The 11,102-nt window shown below is 43.6% G+C and overlaps 4 pseudogenes across 4 annotated transcripts; all 4 read right to left on the minus strand.

Annotated features, from left to right (window-relative positions):
* Positions 1-1,058: 1,058 nt before the first annotated feature.
* Positions 1,059-2,954, minus strand: AT5G32495 (annotated as a pseudogene; the record flags this gene model as incomplete). Its single annotated transcript has 1 exon — positions 1,059-2,954.
* A 1,459-nt stretch (positions 2,955-4,413) lies between these two features.
* AT5G32505 lies at positions 4,414-7,032 on the minus strand (annotated as a pseudogene; the record flags this gene model as incomplete). The annotated part of the gene is made up of 1 exon: positions 4,414-7,032.
* An 841-nt stretch (positions 7,033-7,873) lies between these two features.
* AT5G32510 lies at positions 7,874-8,496 on the minus strand (annotated as a pseudogene; the record flags this gene model as incomplete). Its single annotated transcript has 1 exon — positions 7,874-8,496.
* A 1,010-nt stretch (positions 8,497-9,506) lies between these two features.
* AT5G32515 lies at positions 9,507-10,091 on the minus strand (annotated as a pseudogene; the record flags this gene model as incomplete). Its single annotated transcript has 1 exon — positions 9,507-10,091.
* Between the last annotated feature and the right edge of the window lie 1,011 nt (positions 10,092-11,102).

An 11,102-nucleotide genomic window follows, 5' to 3' on the forward strand; every position in this document is an offset into this window, starting at 1 on the left:
ACACTTTGATACATCTAGCGGATTTGGATTTCTTTAACAACTAAGGTTCTTGTTTTTAACATTTTAAAACCAAGGGCTTTTGCCCATCTTCAATAGCTAACAAGAACTCTTTCTTTTATTTACAAATCCCAAAACCTTTACTAGACTTTTTCTGCTTATTTAGCTTACTTCACCTAGAGTCTTTTACCTTTTCTTGTCAATGAATCAACCCCCTTTTTTTTTTTTTTAAACACATCCCAACCCAAAGTATAAGCGCCCACCTACTCCTATCTAGTTTGAAAAATGCGAACTAGAACTACATGAGACACTATCTCTATCGTTACGAACCTAACACTTTCTACCAAGTTAATCGGAATAAGACCTCTCAAACACTCACAAGTGATATAGGGCTTGAAAGAAAGTCTAGGTTTGAGTTTGGGTTAACTGCTCTAATAAGGAGAGTCAGCTACTTGGATTAACAAGAGTGATCAAAATGAATAAGAAAATCCAAGTATTTTAGGGTATCCATGAGTTCAAATTTGATGCAGACATGATAATTAAAGATCAGATTCAGGTTCAAATTGATAGGGAATGGTATCAGATCATGATAGTGTGGTCGAGTAGAGCAATCTAGGCATGGTTCAGTTTTATTTCAAATTCATTGACTATGCAACAAACAACTAGCAACGAGGGCACTGAGTTTATCCGGTGAATCAAAATGCTTACAAGGCTATCTCATCATCATCCCCTATGCATATGCAACAATCCTAAATGAAACACTCTAGACTCGATCCTAAATGTGATGCAACTACATGAACACTCTTTTTTTTGTGAAATCATTTTCCGAAAATTTTCAATTTTTTTTTGGTTTTTCTATGCCTTAGATGAATGCAGACTCAAAAATATACACAATGCAACACACACTTCCTGAGCCCTCCCCCAAACTTAAATCACACAGTCCACTGTGCGAATAAACATGGAAGAGAGTACTCAGGACAAATCCAATCATAGAAACAAAAAAAATGAAGAAACAAATCACAATAGATGGTATAATACAATGGTAAAGTGAGGCACTTACCTCAGTCGAAGAATGAACGTAGTTGCTCGTCAATGGCTGCCTGTGATTGCTCCCAGGCCATAGATGAACCACCTTGTTCTGTATCAGCTCCAGCAGGTGGGTACTCGACCTCATCAGCTATGTGGCGGCTAGCACCGCTCTGAGGATACTCGACCTCTCTCCTTCTGCTGCGGCCAGCACCACGGTCGTGTAAACTACGAGACTGCAGAAGTCGTCCGCTCCTAGTGCTAGATCGAGCGAGTGTGGTCCTCCTCGTCCTCTCTGATTTACGAGGCTCGAATGATGAATGCCTCGCAGGGACATGCGGAATCTCCTGCTCTCTAGGCTCATGCCTGCGCCGACTTGGCTCGGGCGCGTCATATCTCCTCGAAGGCATGTCCTGAGGGAGATGTCCCTGCGGAATAGCTATAGTAGAAGAGGTGCAGCTGAGCTTGTTCTTCATAAACTTGATAGCCCTGAGGCACTTGGCGAGTAACTTGTCCTGTTTCATGCACCACTTCTGCAGCTTGCTGTTGTTCATGTGAGCTTCGCTCAAACTCCTGCTTTCCCTCGCAGGAGGTATATGCTCACTGAAATGATACATGCTCGTGTCAAACTCAGCCTCATCTATATCATCAGTCTCATCAATATCTTTTGTTGTAGCTCCTTCGGTAAAACTGATCTCCTCAGTTGGCGGACTAGCCTCGAAATAAAGTTCTTCAAGCGCAGGCTTGAAGTCAATGGTTCTGCCCTCGAGAATCCTAGTAGCGTCAATGCAGGGGAGAAGAATGTTGGCGATTTTAATCGATGAATGCTCGAACCTGTAGTGGTGAAAGTCGCCAGCCATGTCAAACTCCAAGAACTCACATCGGCGCAAATGATCCAAGTCCATCATCCTCGGTGCCAACCCTGGTTCCTTGAGCGGTACTCCATAAGCTTGTAGAATTGGCGTCACAACGCCACCCACGCATAGTGCTCCTCTCACCTTCTTCTTCCCGTTCGTCAACGCCCACTTCCTGTATCCACACAGATGGATCAACAGAGGCATTACTGGTGGTGCGTTGTTGAGATCTCCTCTCAAGACATTCTTCCCCTTCGTCCGGCGGAGAATCCCTGTAAGCGCATAATCTATCATCTCCATGTCTGTGTTAGACACGGTGCCTGTAGACTCCCTGGAGTAAAAGACGTTGGCAACCGATCGTTGAAAGTAGCGGATCACAGGACTCCGGATTTGGTTGCTCTTAGACCGCGCCGAGTTTAGCGGTAGATTGTTCCCTATAGTGGCCCACAAATCCTTAAGCTCCTCTCTGTCAAATCTGGGTTTGGTTCCCTTTCCACTAGGGAAACCAAACAGTTCTTCTAACTTCTTGATCGAAAGCTCATACCGCTGTTCATTCACTGAGAACGTCAAGAAGCCTAACCCCATGGTATCCAGCTCAAAGTCTGTGAGTGCCTCATACATCTCCACTTGCAGCGTGGAAAGAAACTCGGTTGTCTCCTCCTTATAAGCAGGATAAGGGTAAGACATGAGTGTCTCCATATGACCCTTCTCGAACAGATGTTGTACGTCCTCCAGTAACCCCAGCTGGGCTAAAGTCTCATAGCACGGATACCTCGTTCCCTAGAAGTCATTAGCCTCAAAGAACCTGATATACTCCTCCACTGTAACCTCGTCGGGTTTGTTCAGCAGCTTCGTCTCCCTGCGCCATGACTCTTGCTCATACTCAGTCTCGATTTCCTCATCAATCAGCTCATATCTTCTTGACATCGCTCTCTTTCCTCTGGCGATTTCAGCTCTTCTCTGATTACGTCGGGCTGCAGAGCGTTCGAATTCATCCCTGAAGCTCTGGAAAACATGTTGCTCTCTCGGTCTAGCGGACCAGGATTCAGCTTCATCCACATTGTAGTCAGGGTCCATAGAGGATTCTCCACTGTAGTTACTCATGATGAAACCTGAAAACAAATGTAACTCAAAAATAAACGTTAATACGTTAGTTCCAACAAAACCAAAAACACAAACCAAAAGAGTAAACCGGTCGAGTGTACCAATTTTTTTTTTTTTTTTTTTTCGGTTTTGTGAACTTGCGGTTGAGTGTTTTCGGAAGGCCGAGTGGAGGTAGACGAGCGGTGATTCGAGTTGTTGAATCGGTGGTGGAGAAACGGAGGTGCTCTTGGCGTGAAGTTGAGTGGAGTTATGAGCTAGAGAAAGCTGTGTTGAGGTCGAGTGTATTCCTTGGAGAGGAGAAATGACTGTTTGTTGAGCAAATGAGAGACGAAGATAGATGGTGAGGTCGAGTGATTAGGCAAGGTCGAGTAGTGATGCTTGGACGAAGAAGGTGATGAGGAATCGAGTGTATGGTTGCTGAATCGAGTAAACCGTTGTTGAGTGAAAGGAGATGACGAGCTTTCGTGGGATGAGAGCAGCGGCGTTGGAAACGATGGAGAGATGAGGAGCTTAAAGGTGATAAATGTTCGGCGGTCGAGTGAAGCTGTAATGGAGGAGAATCAATTTGGTTGGTTGATGGTGGAGAGGTCGAGTGAGTGAAATGGAGAGCTCGAGTTGTTTCCTTGGAGAGAGTGAGTAGGCAACGATGATGGAGAGGCGGTGAGAAGCGGCGATCGAGTGATGGTTGTGGGGAGGAGATGGGTTTGGAGGTCGACTGTTTTATGGGAGAGAAGTGGGAGAAATAAAGTCGAGTTTATGAGGTGTTAAGGAGGAGGTGACGAGGTCGAGTAAAGGAGATAAAGGAGCGTTGATTCAAGAGGTATGGGGTCGAGTGGTTTAGAGTTTTGTTTGTTGGTGGTGATGAATGAGAGTGATGGGTCGAGTTTATGGGGTTGTGGAGGAGAAAACGAGGTGATGAGGTCGAGTTAAGAGGGATGGAGGTCGAGTGATGGTGTTGACGTCGAGTGGAGGAGAAGAGATGAGGAGAGATTTCCTGTCCTTTGGTCTGTTGCATGGAGGACATGGGCGTCAGCGGCGGGTCCCAGAATGTCTTCTTGTCTCTTCTGTGTATTCTCTGTTCACTAGAAAAACTCCAGGAAATCCCGCAATCCTCTGTAAACTTGAAAGACTCCCTGGAAGACTTTGTAGCTTCTGTTGGTCGAGTAAAATGATGATTTAATTTTTTTTTAGGTTTTTAAACATCACTCATACTCGACCACTATACTCGATCTCTAGGCCATCAGTGGAGTAAAAGTTTTGAATTTTTACTCTACCTGCACGTTACTCCTTTCTTCCGGAGAACCACAAACACAACCAAAACAAATAAAAAATAACAAGAAAGTAAGAATTATTTACAAGGATAGTCATGGTACTTCCTCCCAAGTGAGCTTGTTTAAAGTCTCTAGCTTGACTCCTCACACTCATCAAGAAGAAAATGAATGATAGAGAGGGTCTGCATAGTCCTCTCTAGTATCATCATCATACCCAGCGTCCTCCGTGGAGAGGTCTGCAGCAGAATACTCAATTCCCCTTCTCTTCAAAATAGGCTTCCTTTAGGTTGAGCTTTCTTCTGCATCTAATTCAGCTTACTCCTAAGTTCCTCAATAGTGTGGGCTAGCTTCTCTATAGTTTCATCTTGCTTATCAGACCTCTTTTTAAGTTCTTTCACTCTTTCAGTCTCATATCCTTCTCCTGAGATCGCTCTATCATTTCCAGAGGTTCTTCCATCTTCTATTGACCCTTGTGGAGTTCTGTTGATGTTAAAGTGCAACTTGATGTGCTTTCCAAGGTTGAGACCTATTTTCCCTTCTCTGACATCTATCACTGCTCCCACTGAAGCTAAGAATGGTCTTCCCAGTATTAAGGGATCCTTATGCTCTACTTCCATATCCAGCACCACGAAGTCTGTAGGCACTTCTACTCCATTAATCATGACTGGTAGGTCTTTCAGCATGCCGAAGGGTTTTCTAGAAGACCTATCCACAAGGATCAAAGTCAGGTCACAAGGTTTATACTGAATGAACTCTAACCTTCTTGCCACAGAGAGTGGCATCAAGCTAACAGAGGCTCCGAGATCGCACAGACAATCGCTGAAAGCAAATTCCCCAATGGAACATGGTAGAGTGAAAGATCCAGGATCTTCTAATTTCTCTTGAACAATCCTTTTACCAGCAGCTCGAGATGGAGTGGCGTCACTTTCATCATCTGAATCGTGATACATCTTGATCCTTTCCAGTATTAAATTTCTCACATCTTTGCGAGGATCAGGAATCAGGTTAAGAACTTCCATTAGTGGCATTACTGCTTCAATCTCGTCCAACTGCTTCGCTGCAACAGACTTGTATCTCTCCATCCATGCTTTCCTGAATGTCCACGGAAGAGCACGTGAGGGTAGTGGAGTAGGTTTGAATCGTTTTACCATTCTCTCGATTATGGCGGCCTTCTCTTCCGAGGTGAATTGAGTGAGATGGCGAGAACCAGCAGAATGGTTAAATTCAACAACAGAGACTTCAACCTGAGTAGAAGCCTCCCCTTCTTGAACATCACTGTCCCCAGTGATGAAATCAGGGACAGGTCGAGTTGGCAGCTCTCGATCATGACAGATGGTGATGGCGTGAGCGGTTGCATACTCTTTTGGATTCTGTATGGACTTTCCTGGAAGTCCTGTAACTTTTGGTGCAGAGGTAGATGCTGATTGGCCTTCCAAGTATCTGACTTTGGTATTCAATGCCTCCACTTTGGCATTCAGGTCGTTGTAGCTGCAGTCCAGCTTATGGTGCAATTTAGATAATTTCTTAGCAATTTCCATTGAGCTAGATGCTTGTCCCTGTAGCAGCTGTTGGACCATCTGTTTCATTTCAGCGTCAGGAGCAGCAGGACCTTGGTTTTGCTGAGGTGCAAATCCAGGTGGTGGTGGTTGGTGGTAGTTCCCCTGGAATTGCTGCTTAGGAACGAAACCTTGGTTGTAGGGAACAAAAGGTTTGTTCTGACCTTGTTGTTACTGTGTAGGATACACCTGATCCTGAGGATTAGCAATGTTGGTGCTGCGGTAGGAGAGGTTGGGATTGTTGGTTTTGAAGTTGTTGTATCCTTTATAGCCACTCTGGTTGTTGTTGATGTAGCTGACTTCTTCCAACTGGTTACCCTCCCCATCTTGGACTTGATACTGCTCGTCATCAACAAGGAAGTGCACATGCTTCTGCTGGCTAAGAAGAATCATGTCCAGCTTGTCATTCAGCGCTTTGATATCCTTCCTGTGTTTGTCATCAGAGTCAGCTGTTCCTCTGACGGTCCTATCACAGTCCTCGTTGTAATTGCCATCTTAAACATCCTTGTTCTGGAAATTCCCATTGCTGGCGGTATCCAGAAGCATTTTGATGCGTTGTAGGACTCCTCTATAAAGTGTGCTGAGCAGAGAGGTTTTGGTAAAGCCATGATGAGGGCATTGGTTGGTGTAACCCTTGAAACGCTCCCATGCTTCACAGAAGCTTTCACCAATCTTCTGTGAGAAACCAGAAATCTCATTTCTGAGTCTTGCAGTTCTGGCATTGGAGAAGAACTTTGATAGAAAAGCCTTTTTGCAATCATCCCAGGTGGTGATTGAGTCATGGGGCAGATTCTTCTCCCACATGTGTGCTTTGTCGCCCAAGGAGAAAGGAAACAAACGAAGCTTGAATCCGTCTTCACTAACACCATTGATCTTCGTTAGGTTGTAGAGCCTATTGAATTCATCAAGGTGGTCGAGTGGATCCTCCATTGGCAGACCATGGAATTTGTTCCCCTGAATCATCGAGATGAGACCACTCTTAATCTCGAAGTTGTTGTTCTGGATAGCAGGAGGTGCAATTCCCTTCCTCTGACGGTGATCACGTGGTGCATCTCCAGCACCAATGTTGGCAGGGCCATTTTGTTGATTCTGTTCTTCAGCCATTTGGAGTGGTTGCTGAGGTACAGGGTTGACTGTGGTTCTCCTTTTTCTGAGTTCGCGATCTGTGCGGTTGATGTTGTTGTTGAAAAGGAGGTTCTGGTTACCGGTTGATCGAGTTCGCATACAACAGAGGTGTACCTGGATCAAGAAGACAACAAGAAAAACACACGGTTAGTAACTGAAAAGAAAATTGAAAAAGAACTTGATCTAAGCAAGTCTGAAATCTCAAATGTAACAAACAAACACCCAATTGGCAACGACGCCAAATTGATAGAAACTATAAAATCAACAAATGACAGGATGCAGTACACAACAGTAGAGTAAACAATAAAATCAATCAGCTAAAGAATTTCTAAGGATGGGGTAATTGAGTAGTTTCATTTCCTCAGTTTACAAGTGATTGACATGCTCAATAAATTAACCCTAGACAACAAGTTCATTAACCAAATCTAAGTGCCACCGCAACAGAGACTCTCAAGCTAACCTAGTCCCAGACTCAATCACCATTGACGAGAGCTAACCTAACAGACATTACGAATCAACAAGTTAAAGCCAAAACGCTCCCTGCAACCAATACCTTGGTACAGGGTCACGAATCTCTGGAATTAGTGGTTCAGACATTTCATCGAACACCTTTTGGGCGTGGAAATGTCTGGGCTCAAATTCCAGTTGATCAGAAAGCAATAGGCATTAAGTACAACTAATCCAGAAGGGATCTATCAACCAATACTCAATCACCTAGCATACTGAGAATTCTACACTACTCTAACCCATCCTCAGAAACCTATTCACTACTCAGACATCATAAAAGAAAGCATAAACGTTGAACAAATTGAAAACATGATAACAACAATGTAACAACAGGATGATAACAAAATGAACAACAGTAAACGAAAGCAAGAACAGAAACTGAATACTGAATAGATAAAGAGAAATCCGGATTACAAAAAGTCTAGAACACAAGTTCTGCTGAAATAAAACTAGATAAAAACTTCTTGTCTACGAAAATGTGAAGTACATGCTACTTATAGCCAAATATCCTGAAACCCTAATACTCAAAACGACGAAGTATTAGGACGGGTTAAGAACTGTACTCGACCCACGTGGTCGAGTGAGAGGTCGAGTGAATAGCTGGAGTCTTCTTTTCTTCCTTGTGCTCGAGTGTCTGGTTGAGTGCGGAATGAAGAAGGCTCTGAAGCTTGTCATCGAGTATGCAGTCGAGTGGTGGTGATGGTGATACTCGACATCCAGGTAGAGTGATGAGGTCGAGTAGAGGTCTGGCAATGGGATGAAGTCACTCAGCCTGGGGGTCGAGTGATGTGATCGAGTGGTGTCAGAAGATACTCGACTTCCAGGTTGAGTGATGAGGTCGAGTGGTGGTCCGATGATGGAGGTGAAGACACACGACCTCATGGTCGAGTGATGTGATCGAGTGATGGTCTGGTGATGAAGATGAGGGCACTCGACCTCGTGGTCGAGTGGTGAAGTGAAGTGGTGATGTCTGATAATATGTTTTTATGGTCAATTAATCCTAAAGCACTATCATGTCGCTGTAGTACTTAGGGTGTCAATCCAAATGGGTGTGATGCAAACAGATGAGATGTGATCAGAAGTCACTAAGTCAAGCCAAGCAATAACAATTTTACTAAAATCACTCGACCATAACAGGCTGATGCCAGAAGTAGGATGTGGTCGAGTAACTGGTCGAGTAACAGACAGGATATGAAACAGCTATACTCGACTGCACAGTCTGTTGCCAGACACTGGGTGTGGTCGAGTATACTAGTCGAGTAACAGGCAGGAAACAAGACAATCTTACTCGACTGCACAGTCTGTTGCCAGACACTGGGTGTGGTCGAGTAAGTTGGTCGAGTGATTGTAAAAACTAAGAAACAGGCAATGAGAACGATTAAGCGATAACGATAAAACAGAGAAATAAGATAGACGAGAAATTCCTAAGGATGGGGTAATCGAGTAGAGTGGTGTCCTAGCCTATTCGAATGGTTAACAAGCGCAATCAAGCTATCCCTAGACAACAAGTTCAACAACAGATCAATTCACTCCCGTGATAGAAATCCTCAAGCAAAGCTAGCCTAGACTAATTCCCATTAACGGAATCTAACTATGCAGGCAATAAGAACAGACTGAAAAAGTCAATAAATGCTCTAAACGGCCAATCCCTTGGAATAGAGACGCATATCTCAGGAACTAGTGGATCAGGCATTCCATCGAACACCTTCTGGGTGCGGGAATGCTTGGGATCGAATTCCAGTTGATCAGAAAGAAATAAGCAGTAAACGCAACTAGTCCTAAAGGGATTCAATCAATTCTAAGACTTAACCATTCTACAGACTACGGATTCCACAACTACTCTATCCCATCCCTAAGAATTCTAAGTCACTACTCAAACAACATGCTCAAGGACATAAACACAGATAAATGATAATATTGCATAAGTAAAGAGATAAAGAGTAGAGAAACAAGATGACAGATGAAATCAAACGCGGAATCTGAATAACTTGGAAAAATCTTGAATTACAGGTTGCAGAAGCAAAAGCGGCGCAGTAGAGTAAAGCAGAAAATAAAACTGAAGCAAAAAAAACTCAATGTCGACTAGATGTCTCATGACAGAACCCTAAGACATCTATTTATACCAAACAAAATAAAATGATAGTAGACGGGCCAATAACCTAATCGCCCGGCCCATAGAGTGATAATGGGCCGAGATGGGCTTCGTGATCCGATGGAGGTCTAGGCCGCTTCCAAACACTTTGTCTTCTCCTCTTCTCTTCCTTGTGCTTAGCTTGTCTGGTTGAGTGCGGATTTGAGTAGACTGTGAAGACGTGATCGAGTGTCCGGTCGAGTGATGGTGATGGTGGTGAGTGATGATACTCGACCAGGGGGTCGAGTAACGTGGTAGAGTGAATGGTCGAGTGTGGTCAGGTGGTGTGGCGAATTGATTACTCGACCCCTGGGTCGAGTAATGTCGTCGAGTGGCCTGAGCTGAGGTTACTCGACCTGGTGGTCGAGTGGATGGGAAGAATGGCTCCAAAGTCACTCGACCTAGGGGTCGAGTATGTCTTCTGGTTCTGGCTCGTTTCTTCCAATTTGCTCTCAAACAGCTCCAAATCACCTGAAAACAACTCAGAAATGCAATATGTATGCAAAGCTATCCTAATCATGCAAAGTATGCAAGAATGATGAGAAATGATATCAAACAGTGATGAATGATACGAAACTGGACTCAAAACGATGATGAATGGACACTGAAAACATGCAAATTATAGACATATCAACTCCCCCAAACTTAGTCTTTGCTTGCCCTCAAGCAATTAGGAAGACATAGTTGAATGAGAGGAGTGAAGGCGGGGACTCAGAACCAAAGCATATGATAGAGCAAATAAAATTAATGTCCAAGTTGGTAGTTCTAAAATGCGATATGATTGAATTCTACTCAAAAACATTAGCCATGCCTTGTTATCAATAAATCCGTCTCTTATACTCGACCTACACATGTTTTCAAATCTACCAATCCCTTTAACATTCATTAGTTCTGGAACGTGAATCAAGCAATGCATCATCAATGAACTCATTTGGCTAAGGTGAAGGTCAAGAGACAAAGATGGTCCCTTATAGAATAGGCTTAAGTAACAGGGGATCCCTCAAGAATGATTGAGCTTTAGTAGAATGCTAAAGGTAAGTCCCAAGTTATGCATACAGAGATAAGATCCCATCTACCCAGAGTATAACAATGAAGTTCTAACGGTAATCTCAACTCCTGTCCCAACTTAACTCTACCCTTTGCACTCATGAATCTTTCAAACTCTTTTTCATATCATTCTTTCTTTTCTCTTAACTCTAGGAGAAGCTTTCTCAACGCTCTGATACATCTAGCGGGTTTGGATTTCTTTAACAACTAAGGCTCCTGTTTTTTTTTTTTTTCTTTAAAACGAAAGGCTTTTAACCCTTCTTCTTTAGCTAACAAGAACCTCATTCTTTTCTTTAACATTCCCAAAACCTTTACTAGATTTCTAACTTCTTTAGCTTACTTCCCCTAGAATTCTTTCCCTTTCCTCATCAACAATGAATTCCCTCTTTTATTTTAAACACATCCCAACCCATGATATAAGCGCCGACCTAGTCCTATCCAGTCCGAAGAACGCGAACTAGAACTACATGAGACACTATCTCTG

Source organism: Arabidopsis thaliana, chromosome 5, assembly GCF_000001735.4.
Source record: "Arabidopsis thaliana chromosome 5, partial sequence".
Classification (NCBI taxonomy): Eukaryota; Viridiplantae; Streptophyta; class Magnoliopsida; order Brassicales; family Brassicaceae; genus Arabidopsis; species Arabidopsis thaliana.